Genomic DNA, 14,449 nt, shown 5'->3' on the forward strand with positions numbered 1-14,449 from the left:
AACTAGGTGATTTTTAAGGATAAAGCTTTATTCAACTCACAGATCAGAAGTCCAGTGTCCAGGGGCCACATCTGGTGAAGAACTTGTTGATGAGGACTCTGTTGACTCCTGATGTGGCATACAGCATTGCACAGCAGAGAAGCTAAGACTTTGCATGTGTCTGTCTATGTGTCTGTCTCATTTCCTCTCCCAATAAACACACAGGATTCCATCATGGGAACCCTACCCCAATAACCTTAATTCTAAAATAATAACTGCTCGAAGGTCCCATAATTTTACTCCCATAGTCAAATTAATTTTTGACCCTCTTAATCCCATCATAATGCAATTTTATCACATGAAATTTTAGAGGACACATTAGAACCATCATAATATTTTAGGAAGTTATTCAAAAATACACAGTCTTGCTAGGATGGATGATACCTAGTAAGTTCATTTAATCACTTTGCTATTGACTTCTCTTTCTCCTCAAATTTCATGGGATAATAGGACCTCCAATATCCTGCCCACCCCAAAATAGCATAGTCATACTCTACAGGAGTAGCTATAGGTTAAACCAAAGCAAATGCAAGCTTATTCGACAGGGAGTGCTGAAAATTTATACCTGGCTTTGAAAGTAAAAGGAAATGAGATAAAAATGGTACGTGGTACATCTTAAACATCAACCCATCTATACACAGCCACAAAGAAGCCCAGATCTAACTGAAGTATCGTTCATAGCCAGAGGTCAGTGATAGAAACAATCAAGGGCCTTATTCTTCCCTAAGTCTTATGAATATAGGTCATAATTAGTAACTGACTTTAACCCTTCAAAAACCTAGAGAATAACCTTAGGTGGTTGGTTCTCTGGGCTTTTTAATATTTTTTTTAATATTTTTTTTCTTTTTTTTGGGGGGGGGAGGTTTTTGCTATAGGGCACGTGTGCTCGCCAGACAGACAAAGAGAGACAGAGAGAAAGAAAGCGAGAAATCAACCCCCGGGGGGATGGTCACGCCGCAATCCCTTCTCCTCCATTCTCCTCTCGGGATCTTGGGCACGCACACACACGCGCCCGGCATGAGTTCAAGCCACCCAGTCTGGGACTCGAACCGTGGTTGACTACGTGGGAGTCCAGCGACATAGCCATTACGCCAGCTGCTGGTCCCTCTGGGCTTTTTAGACAAGAACTAGTCTCAGATTCTGGAATACTGACAATTAACATCACTTACAAGGCCAACTATCAGAGCTATGGCTCAGTGATACTGAAAGCCGGATGAGATTCAGTTCCGGGCATGTGCCTGTGATCCTGGCTGACTAGGAAGGCTGGAGAAAGTGTTGTGGTGTGAGACCCCTTTGTGGGTCTTCTCTCTGTCTTTCTGCCTCTCTGTCTTTCATGAGATAAATTATTGGGTTCTTGCAAAAGTTACGACACATTTTAGCATAGAAAAACAGAAAAATATGTGATGACTTTTCCTACAATCCAATATTTTAAAAATGAAAAAGTATATGTTTTCTGTTGTTATCTCTCAATCCTCATGTTTGTTCCCAAATGCCATTTTTCTGAACTAAACAAGAACTGAATATAAGATCCTAATCCAGGAATTCAACCACCTGAATGAATGCAAGTTTTGTCTTGACTGACAGAATTTTATCTGACAGTCATTGAAGGCTTCTCTTCCGCAATCTTTTCTTTTTTTAAAATTTCATTAGCTGACAGAAAGAAGTAGTAAAAAAATATAATCCAAAATAGGATTGCTAACTTCTTTAAGGCAATAATAATGCTGGTATTGTTGGTGATGGAGGTGAAAAAACAAACAAAATGAAAAACAAAAGCATTTTGCTCTTACCTTGTAATCATTAAGCTGCGCTTTCTGTGAATTCCAATTATTCTCATTCATTCATTTATTCATCTACTTAGTATTACTAATTCATTTAGTACTTACTATATGCTTGGCATTATGCTGAGGATACAGAAATCTGTAAGAAACTGTTTTTGTCCTTTCAAAGCTTATGATTAAATGACTACTAAAAACTTAGCTGTGTATTACATTTTAGAGTTCTTCAAGTGCACAAGAACTTAAAACAAAAATCTCAAAGTGGTTAGAGCAGGTATTAAAAGGACATTTAGAAGAAAAATAGGGAGGCAAAGCATTAATGGGACAAAGAAATATGGTATTACCTGTTGAAGATATAGTTTTATCAACTGGACTAGGGAGAAATATTCACCTGTTGAAATATTCACTTTGAAAGCTAAATAACATGATTGAATGTATAAAAGAAAATGAAATTTAAAAAAATGTAAAAAAAAAACATATGAAATTGAGGTTCACACAAATTAAGCAATCTATCTGGATTATACAGGAAGTTAATAGTAGAGAGAATTACAAGTTAATTCTTGGTACACTTTATATTTTAACGGAAGAGTTATTTAAACATAAAATGTGATTCTAAAGAAGATTAGGTGAAGTTCGATGTCTATTTTTTAACGTCTTTCAATAATAATGATGTTCTGACCTTGAACCCTGAAAAATACAAATAGTTCATTCAGTTTGAGCCAGACATTACAGATTGGAACAACTGATAAAATGGGATGAAAAGAAAAGTCAGTTGAATTCGTTGGTTCCTTAACTTGCTTCATAATCTAAAATTCTAGTATATCAGAATGACTGGAGTCTGACAGGCAAGGTTTGCCTCCTATCACTTGCCTGCTGTTATGGCCTTGGTAAAGACATACTGGGCTATTAGGGAGGGAGTATTTCAAAGCATCAAGTCACTTTTAAAGAATCACTTAAGAAAATGCGATCATGTCTCTTGTGTGCTAAAGAGGTCAGATAACATTTTTTCTTTTTAAAATAACCAAAAATAGACACATTTTTCTTCTTTCCCCTTCTCTCTCTCTCTCTCTCTCTCCTTTTTAAACTTCCTTTCCACACAGTTTTCATTTCTCATCTCAAAGTGGATTTTGTGGTGGTTGTTATCTAGTTCTCTTACCATTGCCTCCTGCAAGAGAGTTTACTTTATTCAGGACTAAAACCAAAGAAAAGATAAACATGGTCAGGTCAAGACTTGTTTGTCTTCACAGGAAACAGAGGTTGTCTGGACCAGTGATTATCAAATCTGGTGCATACCAGAGTCACCTGGGAAGCTTGAAAAATTGGCTACCTCAGAACCACTGAAACTGTGCGGGTGGGATCCAGACAGCAATATTGTCTTAAAATAATCTTTCCGTGATTCAATTAGCAGCCAGGTTCGAGAATTCCTAGAAATTCTCCTCTGTTGGAAAGTAAAGTACCCCGATTATGATAACTGTTACTAAAGAGTGAATGGTTTACAATATTATTCACATTTTCCTAAGCAGTATCGATGGGAGATTCTGGTCAGTGTGAAAAAGGGTGATAAAGAGTATTTCAGTTAGCTTACACAACTGCTTTATTTCTGTGGGCCTACATTTGAATTCATTGTCTTAAAATCAAATGTGTTAAATGCTTATCTGACACCTATATTTGTGCAGATCATTTGTAAACTGAAATGTGCAAGGATGTAAATATGTTTGATTGCCCAGATCTTTGATTGCACATCTCTTTGTTCCTTTATCATGAGAACTGTTCTGATACAGCAAAAGTAAAACAGATTCAAAAGTAATTGGTGGGATATCAGAGCATTTGAAGACTTCTTTTGCTTTTCTCTCTTCTTTTGCTTTTCTTTCTTTTTCTCTCCTTTTCTCTCTCTTCCTTTCTTTCTTTTTCTTTCTTTCTCTTATTCTTCCTTTCCTTCTTTCTTTCTTTCTTCCTTCCTTCCTTCCTTCCTTCCTTCCTTCCTTCCTTCCTTCCTTCCTTCCTTCCTTCCTTCCTTCCTTCCTTCCTTCCTTCCTTCCTTCCTTCCTTCCTTCCTTCCTTCCTTCCTTCCTTCCTTCCTTCCTTCCTTCCTTCCTTCCTTCCTTCCTTCCTTCCTTCCTTCCTTCCTTCCTTCCTTCCTTCCTTCCTTCCTTCCTTCCTTCCTTCCTTCCTTTCTTTCTTTCTTTCTTTCTTTTGTAGAGAGATTTTTGCTATAGGGTGAGTATAGTCATTTGAGAGACAGAGAGAAACAACAACAACAACAAAAAGCAAGAAATTACTCCTCTCCCCCAGAGAAATCACCCACCATCCAGAGGGGATGGCCACACCACAATCCCTTCTCCTCCGTTCTTCTCTTGGGATTTTGGGCACCCACATGCGCCCAGCATGAATTTTAAGCTACCGGGTCAACTATGTGGGAGTTCAGTGACATAACCATTATGCCATCTGCTGACCCCTTTATTTTTGTTTTTGTTTTTGTTTTTTGTTTTTGTTTTTGTTTTTGGCTGATATAAAAGGTGTCAGGTATCAAATTACCCAAGTATTTCTCAGGTTTTCTAGTTCCCTAGAGTATATCCTAGTTGTTAAGTTTATGTGCATTAACCTCAACATTTATCCATTCATCCCTGGAGTGTTCACACTCTTCTTCATGGACTGGTGATAACGCCTATTACATCATCACATTCTGCATAAGACGTGTGGGCAACGTGGGCGAAAGCAAAATTCACATCCTGGTTTGGCCTCCTTCCTGTCTGTGTGACCAGGAAAATCATTAAACTCTTTAAACATCATTTTCCTTATCTGTAAATGGAATGATGATAGTTTCTGTTTCTTAAGCTTGTCTATGAGTTTTCAAAGGGTAATGCAGAGTACATGAGTATTAATGTCCAGTCTATAAGTATTAATTATTATCCATAATTTCTATTACTGTCATTCTATTCTTTGATATGAAAAAAAGGTTGAAGGAAGACGAATAAGTATTTTGGAGATTAAAGGATTTTTTAAAAGAACTATTTTATTTAACTTTATTTATTTATTTATTTATTTAAATTTTACTAGAGGGGCAGACCAAGACAGAGGGAGCGAGGGGGGGTGGGAAGAAAGCAAGCCACCAGGTCCAGGACTCAAACCACGGTCGACCATGTGGGAGTCCAACGACCTTAACACCAGGCCACCTGCCAGCCCAGGTTAAGGGTTTGTTTAATGGAAAAAAGTTACATTTGTCCCTGTTGTAAGTATCTGAAATATAATTATGTGAATGCCTCTAAAATCAAGGGATATGACAGCATATTTCAAAGGAATGCTCCAAAATTTTATTTATTTTTGAATAAATTTTATCAAAGTCATTTTACCTCCATCTAACCTTATATAGGAGAGCCTAGGGAATATGTAGAAAGGAGAGAATGGATTTTCTTTCTACTGAGGTAGCAACATTCCTTGGGGTTGGGGTGGGGCGAGGTAAGATAAAATATTGTCAAACCAGAAAAGTGTTGCTGTAAACTCTACTCTTTTTCTAAACATGACTTTCAATCCTTGTTTAGATGTTACTATACCGTAAGAATTTATCTCCAAACTAATTCAGGGTGAGAGATAAAGCCTTGGAAACAGCATGTGTGCATAGTCCAGTTGCTTTACAGAAAAGTGTGTATTCTGATTTACTCTTGTCACTTTCTCTAGAGCACGAAACTAATGTACATCTCCCTTTTTCTTAGTATGTTTTAGTGACATTACTTCAGTGACTTCATGTTAGCACTAATTTCTGAAACAAAATACAGACAGAAATAAGGAAGGATTTAATCAAAGAGTAAAGCAATTCCCAAGGATTAGAACTGGTCACTCATTCTCTCAGGGGCTTGTATTTCTTGCTCCTCATTGATGATAATAATGTTTAGCCATTCATGCCCGCTTTTTCCACATTCTCTTTTTTTTAAAAAAATATTCATCTGTTTCTTCTAGGAGTTAAAGAGAGAAAGAGAGAAACAGGGACCAGGGGTTGGCGTAATGGCTATGTCACTTGACTCCCTTGTAGTTGACTGCAGTTCGAGTCCTGGACCTGGTGGCTTAAATCATGCTGGGCGTGTGAGCACGCGTGCCTAAGATCCTGAGAAGAGAATGGAGGAGAAGTAATTGTGGTATGGTCATCCTCCCTGGGGGGTGATTTCTAGTCTCTCTGTCTCTCTCTGTCTTTCTGGTGAGCACATGCCCCCATAGCAAAAAACTCTCCAAAAAAAAAAAAAAGAGAGAGAGAGAGAGAGAGCAAGAGAGACAGAGCATGTTCTCCCACCCCCCCACTGGGTCCTGATGCCCTTATCCATTCCCAGCCTCAGTCATCCCTGAGCAACGGTATGCTCAGTGTACCAAGGAGGTCTCAGAATGTGAACCTACAACCTTCCCAAGTTCTCAAGTGGTTTGACCTCACAGAACACCATGTTTTACATCCATGCCACCACCTGGCCCCTCACTTTTTTGTTTAATCCCTAGTTACATGTCTATACTTTAAATAGTGGTTTGTGTATTCAAGAGTAATTTATTACTTAGCTCTCCATGGTAAATATTGATCTTGTATGTACATTTTTGTGCAATTTGCTTTGAATTTTACTCCCAGGACAAAGGTTGAAATCTTGCCCAGAGTTATTCTAGCAGTTACAAAAGTGGGCATTGATTGACATTCAGCAGAAAAAGAGTTTCTGTTGTTGGGAATATCTTATTTTGAGAGGAGGTGGATATTGAGGATTTTTTATTTCTATCCTTGTGAATTCTCCCTTAAAACATTACATTTAAATCTACCCAGAGCTGGAGTTTTATATCCCTATAACTAAGAGAGTCTATTCTCATTTAGTTTCTTCTTTATTAAGAATATTTGCTCATTCAATTATTCTTGATCATAATTAGAATTTGTAATTGAATTAAAAGTTGCCTTTTCATGTGGTGTATGTTGCAAGCATCAAAGATTAAAAAACAAAAGGAATTTATTTTCTTAGCATGAACTTAATGAATCATACTCTGGGATAGAATGGAAGTTTGTGAGAGGAAGGAGAGAGTGGAAGAAAAGTAAAAAGTAAAAAGCAGAAATGTATCAGGAACAACTCCAGCCAAGACTGTTGGGCTAAACTTTATTGATGCTGCTTTATGATATGTGTCAAAATAAATTTAGAAAACAGCTTTTGCTTCAAAGTTTGGAATGTTGTGGTAACTGATATTTAAGTGAAGGAATGTTACAATTGGAATAGCTGACCTAAAACTCTTCCCCAAACCATCAATTTTATTTATTAAACTTACCGAAGAGAAGAAAAGTGACGAGAAAAGACATAGATCATTTATTTATTTGACAAGTTACTCAGAGCTCTTTTCCTTGGTAGGGCAGCAATTAAGATGGCTTTTATTACAATCGGCATGTGTGTTTGCCTGGTGTAAAATTGTTTACATATTTATTGGCAAGGCACTAATGAAAACAGATCAGTCCAAAGGACTTTTATCTCCTGGACTGTGGAACACTGTGCAAATTGCATTTTTAATGCATGATGACTACAGTTGTTTTCAGGATTCCTGAATGAAGTCATGAAGTCTTAAAAATTTTGGAACCTAGTATTTTGACTCATGTTGCAATTTGAGTAACTGCTTTTATGGAAAAGGGCCTGGTCTAATTTTGAGTCTGTGGCTTTATTCTCACAAATTTAAGGCTCATTTCCTGAGGATTAAATTGATAAGCCTGGAATTTAAGGTAGTGCTGCACTTTAGACTTATCTGAGTTGTAAGGAAAGAGAGACATCCAGGCCACTTTGGGGCTCTATTGCTTATATCAGGTGTCCTTTGCTGCACTTTTGCAGTTAATGAGTATGTGCTACAAAATAAAGGCTTTAGAACTCCTCACCAAATAAAGGTAAACTTTTATTTTTTTGAGCAAGGTTTTTGAGAGACTCAAATGTGCAAGTGAGCATTGTGACAAACCAAGAAAGGGCATACAGCATTTCCAGTCTATTAGCAAGTGGTATATTTTTCTTTTTTTAATTTAATTTTATTCATTGTCATCATTTCATTTTATTTTGAAGTTGACCAGAGAGAAAGAGAAGGAAAGTGAGAAAGCAACCTGTCAGGTCTAGAACTCGAACTATGGTCAGCCATGTGGAGTCATGCCACCTGCCGTCCCACAAGTAGTATCTATTCTTATTTCTGATTCTGAGACCACAGGAAGAACCTCTCTGGAGTAATAGGCTGGAAATCAGCACCCTGGGTGCTGGTCTTCAACTGCAGGGCTATGACCCTCCTCTCTGTGTTTTGTGTCCATCCTTTCTGAGAGAGAGCATCCAGTAGGTCAATTGACCACTACCCAATATGGCATGCACCTATTAATCTGCCTTAAACCAAGGTGCTCCATAGCAGTTTGCCTTCCTTATGCACAATCTTGTGGCCTTAGCACACATTCCTGGGCCAGTTAATTCTGGCCAGGGAGACAGTTTGAAATGGCCCAAACTGAGTAAGTTTAGTTTTTCCTTGGATGGAAGCTGGGATAGGTAGTTAAATTTTAAGGACTCTTCAGTTTGGGAGGCATTTATCAATGCGAGGTATTTTTTTATTTAGCCATTTATTCAGCGAGCAACGATAAACACCTATTATGTTCAAGCACCACGTTAGCCTGTAGGGATGCAACCACGAATAAAACAAAACATTGTCTCATTTTTCAAGCCACACTGTTGGTTATTTAAACAGCTCATATAATGGATTTTCTTGCTTGTTTCATAAAATACTGTTTGAATATAAAGATAACTACTGCATTTTTGAAAGCCAGTATAGTTAAAGATGTCTATATATCTATTTATTTTACATATATATATATATTTTCAAACATGGGTTATATGTTTTATTATGCTATAGTGTGTGTGTGTATATATATATATATATATAGTATACTATATAATATACAAAACATATTTATTATATAAATCATATATGCATATGCATACGTATAAGTATATATAAAACCTCTTGCTGTTTTCCCATTACTCTTTGATCTAAATGTTCTATGATAGTCCCCTCACAGAAGCCAACACTACGGTGCCTGCCCAGGGAAGGGGCATCAGGAATTCTGTACTCGTTGGTCATTTAATTGATGACGATAACAGATTATGGTCTATTTTTCATGTGTGGGATGTGATCCAGGCCTGCACGATGTCATCTCCTTTTCCCTTGTGCAGTCTCAGGATAGGCCACCCAGACAGCATGAGGACTCACTGAGGGGCAGGAAAGGGACAGCGTAGCAGCAGCAGCAGCAGCAACAACACTGCTGGGAGGAACACAGCTGAAGCAGTTGGTGGGTCTTTGCCACCTCGGGGTTGCTCCTCCCTGTGTTCTTGCTTGGAGGTACAGAGCAGGTCGTGAAGAAGAGTGGTCTAGGACAAGAACAAAATTCTTTGGTTCTCTTATTTGAGTTTAGGAGGATCCCAGGCTCATGTTAATGTACTTCAAAATAGTTCTAGAGTCACCTTCAACTTGTTCAACATTGCTAGTGTGCATTGCATAAAGGAAGCCCCTTACCTCTATTAAATGTGCTAGAAATTATATATAGGAACTGTGTCATTTGAGTTAAAAAAAAGAAATGTTTCTATTACCTGGGATATTTACACATATTATATTAGATTCTACTTTTTAATTAAAGAAATTTGGAATAGCTTAGGATGGAAAGGATAAAAGGTAAGATTACTGAATTTACTCCTGTTACCAGTTGCACCAAAGATTGTCTGGAATTGTTTCCATTCACAGCCAGTAACGGCCCATGATAAGACAGCATTCTTCACAGGCCTTCTTTTGTTTTAATTGCCAGAGGTGTGAGCAGTCTACAGTGAGAGAGAGAGAAAGTCAACACTCCCTAACAAGTTGTTGTCTCACTGCAGTCCTTTTTCCTCCATTCTTCCATCCCATCAGGATTTCTGGATTTGCACACACAAGCACCCTGGCATGTTTCTCAAGCTGCCAGGACCAGGATTCAAACTGCAGTCAGCCATGTGTGACCCTAACACAGCTGAACTGCTTTGCTATGGCATTCCCTGTGAGCCTTCTAAGAACCCTTCTTTTGGTTGTCTTTCTGCAAAGCAACAATCTCATGCATTGTTATTATTGATTCACTGGGAAGACCAACAGTTGGCATAATGGCTATGTTGCTGGACTCCCATGTAGTCAACTGCAGTTTGAGTCCTGGACCTGGTGGCTAAACTCATGCCGGGCACGTGTGTGTGCGTGTCCAAGATCCCGAGAGGAGAGTGGAGGAGAAGAGATTGCAGCATGGCCATACCCCGGGGAATGATTTCTTGCTTTCTATCTCTTTATCTCTCTCTGTCTTTCTGGTGAGTGCATGCACTGGTGAGTGCATAAAACAAACCAAAACAAGACAAAACAACTCTAAAAAAAAAAAAAGATTCAATGGATAACTGCTGACCCTAGAACTAAGTGATAATACCGACTTCCTTTTGGTTCATTCTTTGCTCATCTTATATTTTGTGGGTATACTCACCACTGTGCAAGGTGCTTAGGGAAACAGTAGTACACAAGGCACCCTCCCTGCCATGCATGACTAAGCATGACATGAAACATGTGTGATACGTTCCATGCAAAGTACTGCAGAGGTTTCAATGGTCTTGTAGAATGTGATCATGAGTAGGTGACTCCAGCCACTGCCAGCTCAGTGCGGACCTACTCGTAGGTATAGTGCATGAGAAACTGTGGTGAGCCACATCATAGTCATCTCTCTTTTTTCTTTTTTTTCAAAACAGGAAATTCATGTTACTATATTTTTTTAGGATTTCATTTCAACTTTCACACAACTCTTCTTGAAGCAAAGGTCATGACATAACTTTTGTTCCTTTTGGAAATCTAAGTGGAACTCAATATATTATATGCCATCATTAGCCCTAAATATTCATGGGTCTGATCTAGTGCTCAGCATTTCAGAGAGAGGTCTAAGACAATAATTTGCTGCTCTTTAAGGCAAAGTATTCTTTTATTTATGGTAACATTTAAATATTATCTTCATATTGAAAGATTATTTTCACTTACCATTTTTAGTGACTTTTTAGGTATACATTTTTCCACATTTTAATACCTTTAAAATCAGGATGTGTTTTATAATCAATGGCATGTCATAGTTTAGTTGGTAGCATTCTTCCTTTAATAATTTTTCTTGGGTGACATGGGTCTTTACTGGGGAGCATTGGACCCCCATGCTTCTGGTACATGATATTTTAAAGGACTTGAGGGATTCAAGCCATTTGGCGCCTACAGTTGTGAGAAAACAGGGGCCCCTTATCTTTTATCTTAATGTATTCTGTCTTCTCCTAACAATATATATAGATATGGGATGCAATTATTTCATGAATTTGGATAATTTTGCAATGAATCCATCTCACATTCAGTGAATGCTACAAACTCAAGTCCTTTTTTCCTCCATTCTTCCATCCCATCAGGATTTCTGGATTTGCACACACAAGCACCCTGGCATGTTTCTCAAGCTGCCAGGACCAGGATTCAAACTGCAGTCAGCCATGTGTGACCCTAACACAGCTGAACTGCTTTGCTATGGCATTCCCTGTGAGCCTTCTAAGAACCCTTCTTTTGGTTGTCTTTCTGCAAAGCAACAATCTCATGCATTGTTATTATTGATTCACTGGGAAGACCAACAGTTGGCATAATGGCTATGTTGCTGGACTCCCATGTAGTCAACTGCAGTTTGAGTCCTGGACCTGGTGGCTAAACTCATGCCGGGCACGTGTGTGTGCGTGTCCAAGATCCCGAGAGGAGAGTGGAGGAGAAGAGATTGCAGCATGGCCATACCCCGGGGAATGATTTCTTGCTTTCTATCTCTTTATCTCTCTCTGTCTTTCTGGTGAGTGCATGCACTGGTGAGTGCATAAAACAAACCAAAACAAGACAAAACAACTCTAAAAAAAAAAAAAGATTCAATGGATAACTGCTGACCCTAGAACTAAGTGATAATACCGACTTCCTTTTGGTTCATTCTTTGCTCATCTTATATTTTGTGGGTATACTCACCACTGTGCAAGGTGCTTAGGGAAACAGTAGTACACAAGGCACCCTCCCTGCCATGCATGACTAAGCATGACATGAAACATGTGTGATACGTTCCATGCAAAGTACTGCAGAGGTTTCAATGGTCTTGTAGAATGTGATCATGAGTAGGTGACTCCAGCCACTGCCAGCTCAGTGCGGACCTACTCGTAGGTATAGTGCATGAGAAACTGTGGTGAGCCACATCATAGTCATCTCTCTTTTTTCTTTTTTTTCAAAACAGGAAATTCATGTTACTATATTTTTTTAGGATTTCATTTCAACTTTCACACAACTCTTCTTGAAGCAAAGGTCATGACATAACTTTTGTTCCTTTTGGAAATCTAAGTGGAACTCAATATATTATATGCCATCATTAGCCCTAAATATTCATGGGTCTGATCTAGTGCTCAGCATTTCAGAGAGAGGTCTAAGACAATAATTTGCTGCTCTTTAAGGCAAAGTATTCTTTTATTTATGGTAACATTTAAATATTATCTTCATATTGAAAGATTATTTTCACTTACCATTTTTAGTGACTTTTTAGGTATACATTTTTCCACATTTTAATACCTTTAAAATCAGGATGTGTTTTATAATCAATGGCATGTCATAGTTTAGTTGGTAGCATTCTTCCTTTAATAATTTTTCTTGGGTGACATGGGTCTTTACTGGGGAGCATTGGACCCCCATGCTTCTGGTACATGATATTTTAAAGGACTTGAGGGATTCAAGCCATTTGGCGCCTACAGTTGTGAGAAAACAGGGGCCCCTTATCTTTTATCTTAATGTATTCTGTCTTCTCCTAACAATATATATAGATATGGGATGCAATTATTTCATGAATTTGGATAATTTTGCAATGAATCCATCTCACATTCAGTGAATGCTACAAACTCAAGTCCTTCCACTGTGCACTATGGGCACATTTGAAAACTATAACAGGTCTAGGTATAGAAGACACTCCCAGATGATGAGCTAAATGACTATGAGAGGTGTCCTAACACAATGTATGAATAAATGCTAAATGAGAGGGTCAGACAATATAAGTCCCAAGTGGGAACAGATTACTTTGGGCTGGGAAAAGTTAATGGAAGATATGAGAGATGCACTGACCTTTGAAAGCTATAAAGGATATGGATGAGTAAAAATGGGGGAGAGGGACATAGATTTTCTCCCTAATTTTATTACTATTTTTAGCATCTATCTTCATTAGATGAAGTCAAGAATGAATTGCAAGTAGAGGTATATTTTTAGATTCGGAACATGTGTGAAAATAAAGGCATACATTTATGAGACAGACTTTTTTACTAAGAACCAGTTATAACATCTGCTTTTCTGGGAATTCCAAATATTTCTCACTAAATCAGTGTGGCAAAAGAAGACGGCAAAGCACTGACTCATGTTTGAGATAGCACAGGAAGGATCAACCAGGCAGATTGAACTCCAGGGAGATTGAAAGGGGACTTGCTATCTTAGACCTGAATGTGAATTGAGTATAACCATGACTCAGAGCACTCTTCAAATGGGTACAATGACTAAGCAATCATCAAAAACAGGTTAGAAAAGGTCACACTGGGTTTATTTAGCTGGTAATTTTGATGTCTTCTAAAGAAGCAAGCTATAGTTTGGAAGACAGTCTTGGATTTCTTTATGGCTTGTGCCCTGTTCTTCCTAAGATAGGTTGTGGGATGCTGTATTGCATAAGGGTGGGTTTTCATTCTCAAATGGCCTGACTTTCCTTTCTTTTCTCCATCATTTTTTTCCTTACTTCATCTAACATTTTAGAGCTCAATTTGAGTATTGTAGAATGGTTTATCAATAAAGTTTGATGTTATTTCTTCATATCTGTAGTGTAACTTCAAGCTTTTAAACAATGAACAATGGGCCAGACTGTGGCATAGTGGTTAAGGAGGCTGGATCACTCAAAGTCAGCTGCATGGTCTGAGTCCCAGACTGGGGGCTTATTAAACACACACTCTGGGCATGTGCACATGCATGCCTGCAATCCTAAAAGGGGTAAGAAATAGGAGAGAAAAAATTGCAGCATGATCGTTCCCCATGGAGAGTGCCGTAATGCTTTTCCTCTATCTCTCTTTAGCAGGTGAATGTGCCCTCCAGCAACAAAAACAAGAAAAATTGAGAAATACAGATCTACATGCTTATCATGGGTACCTAATCATATTGCTTTTTTATTATTTTAATTTTTTTCCTATTTTCAGCCTATCTTTGGTCCTAGTGACTGACAGGACCTGTGTGAATACATTGAAGATTTCACAAATGGATAAAGAAAATGTAGTGCATATAAACACACATGCACGCAATGGACTACTATTTGACCATTAAAAAGAATAAAATACTGGGCCAGCAGATGGTGTGGTGTTAAGGTGCTGGACTCCCCCATGGCCATCCATCCACGGTTCAAGTCCCAGATCTGGTGGCTTAAAACCATGCCAGACATGTGTGTATGCATGCCCAAAATTCCAAGAGGAGAGTGGAAAAGAAGAAATTGCAGCATGGCCATCCCTGCTAGGTAATGATTTCTCATTTCCTTTTCACCATCTCTATCTCTCTCCAGTGAG

Source organism: Tupaia chinensis, unplaced genomic scaffold (genome assembly GCF_000334495.1).
Source record: "Tupaia chinensis unplaced genomic scaffold, TupChi_1.0 Scaffold147554_1, whole genome shotgun sequence".
NCBI classification, from domain to species: Eukaryota; Metazoa; Chordata; class Mammalia; order Scandentia; family Tupaiidae; genus Tupaia; species Tupaia belangeri.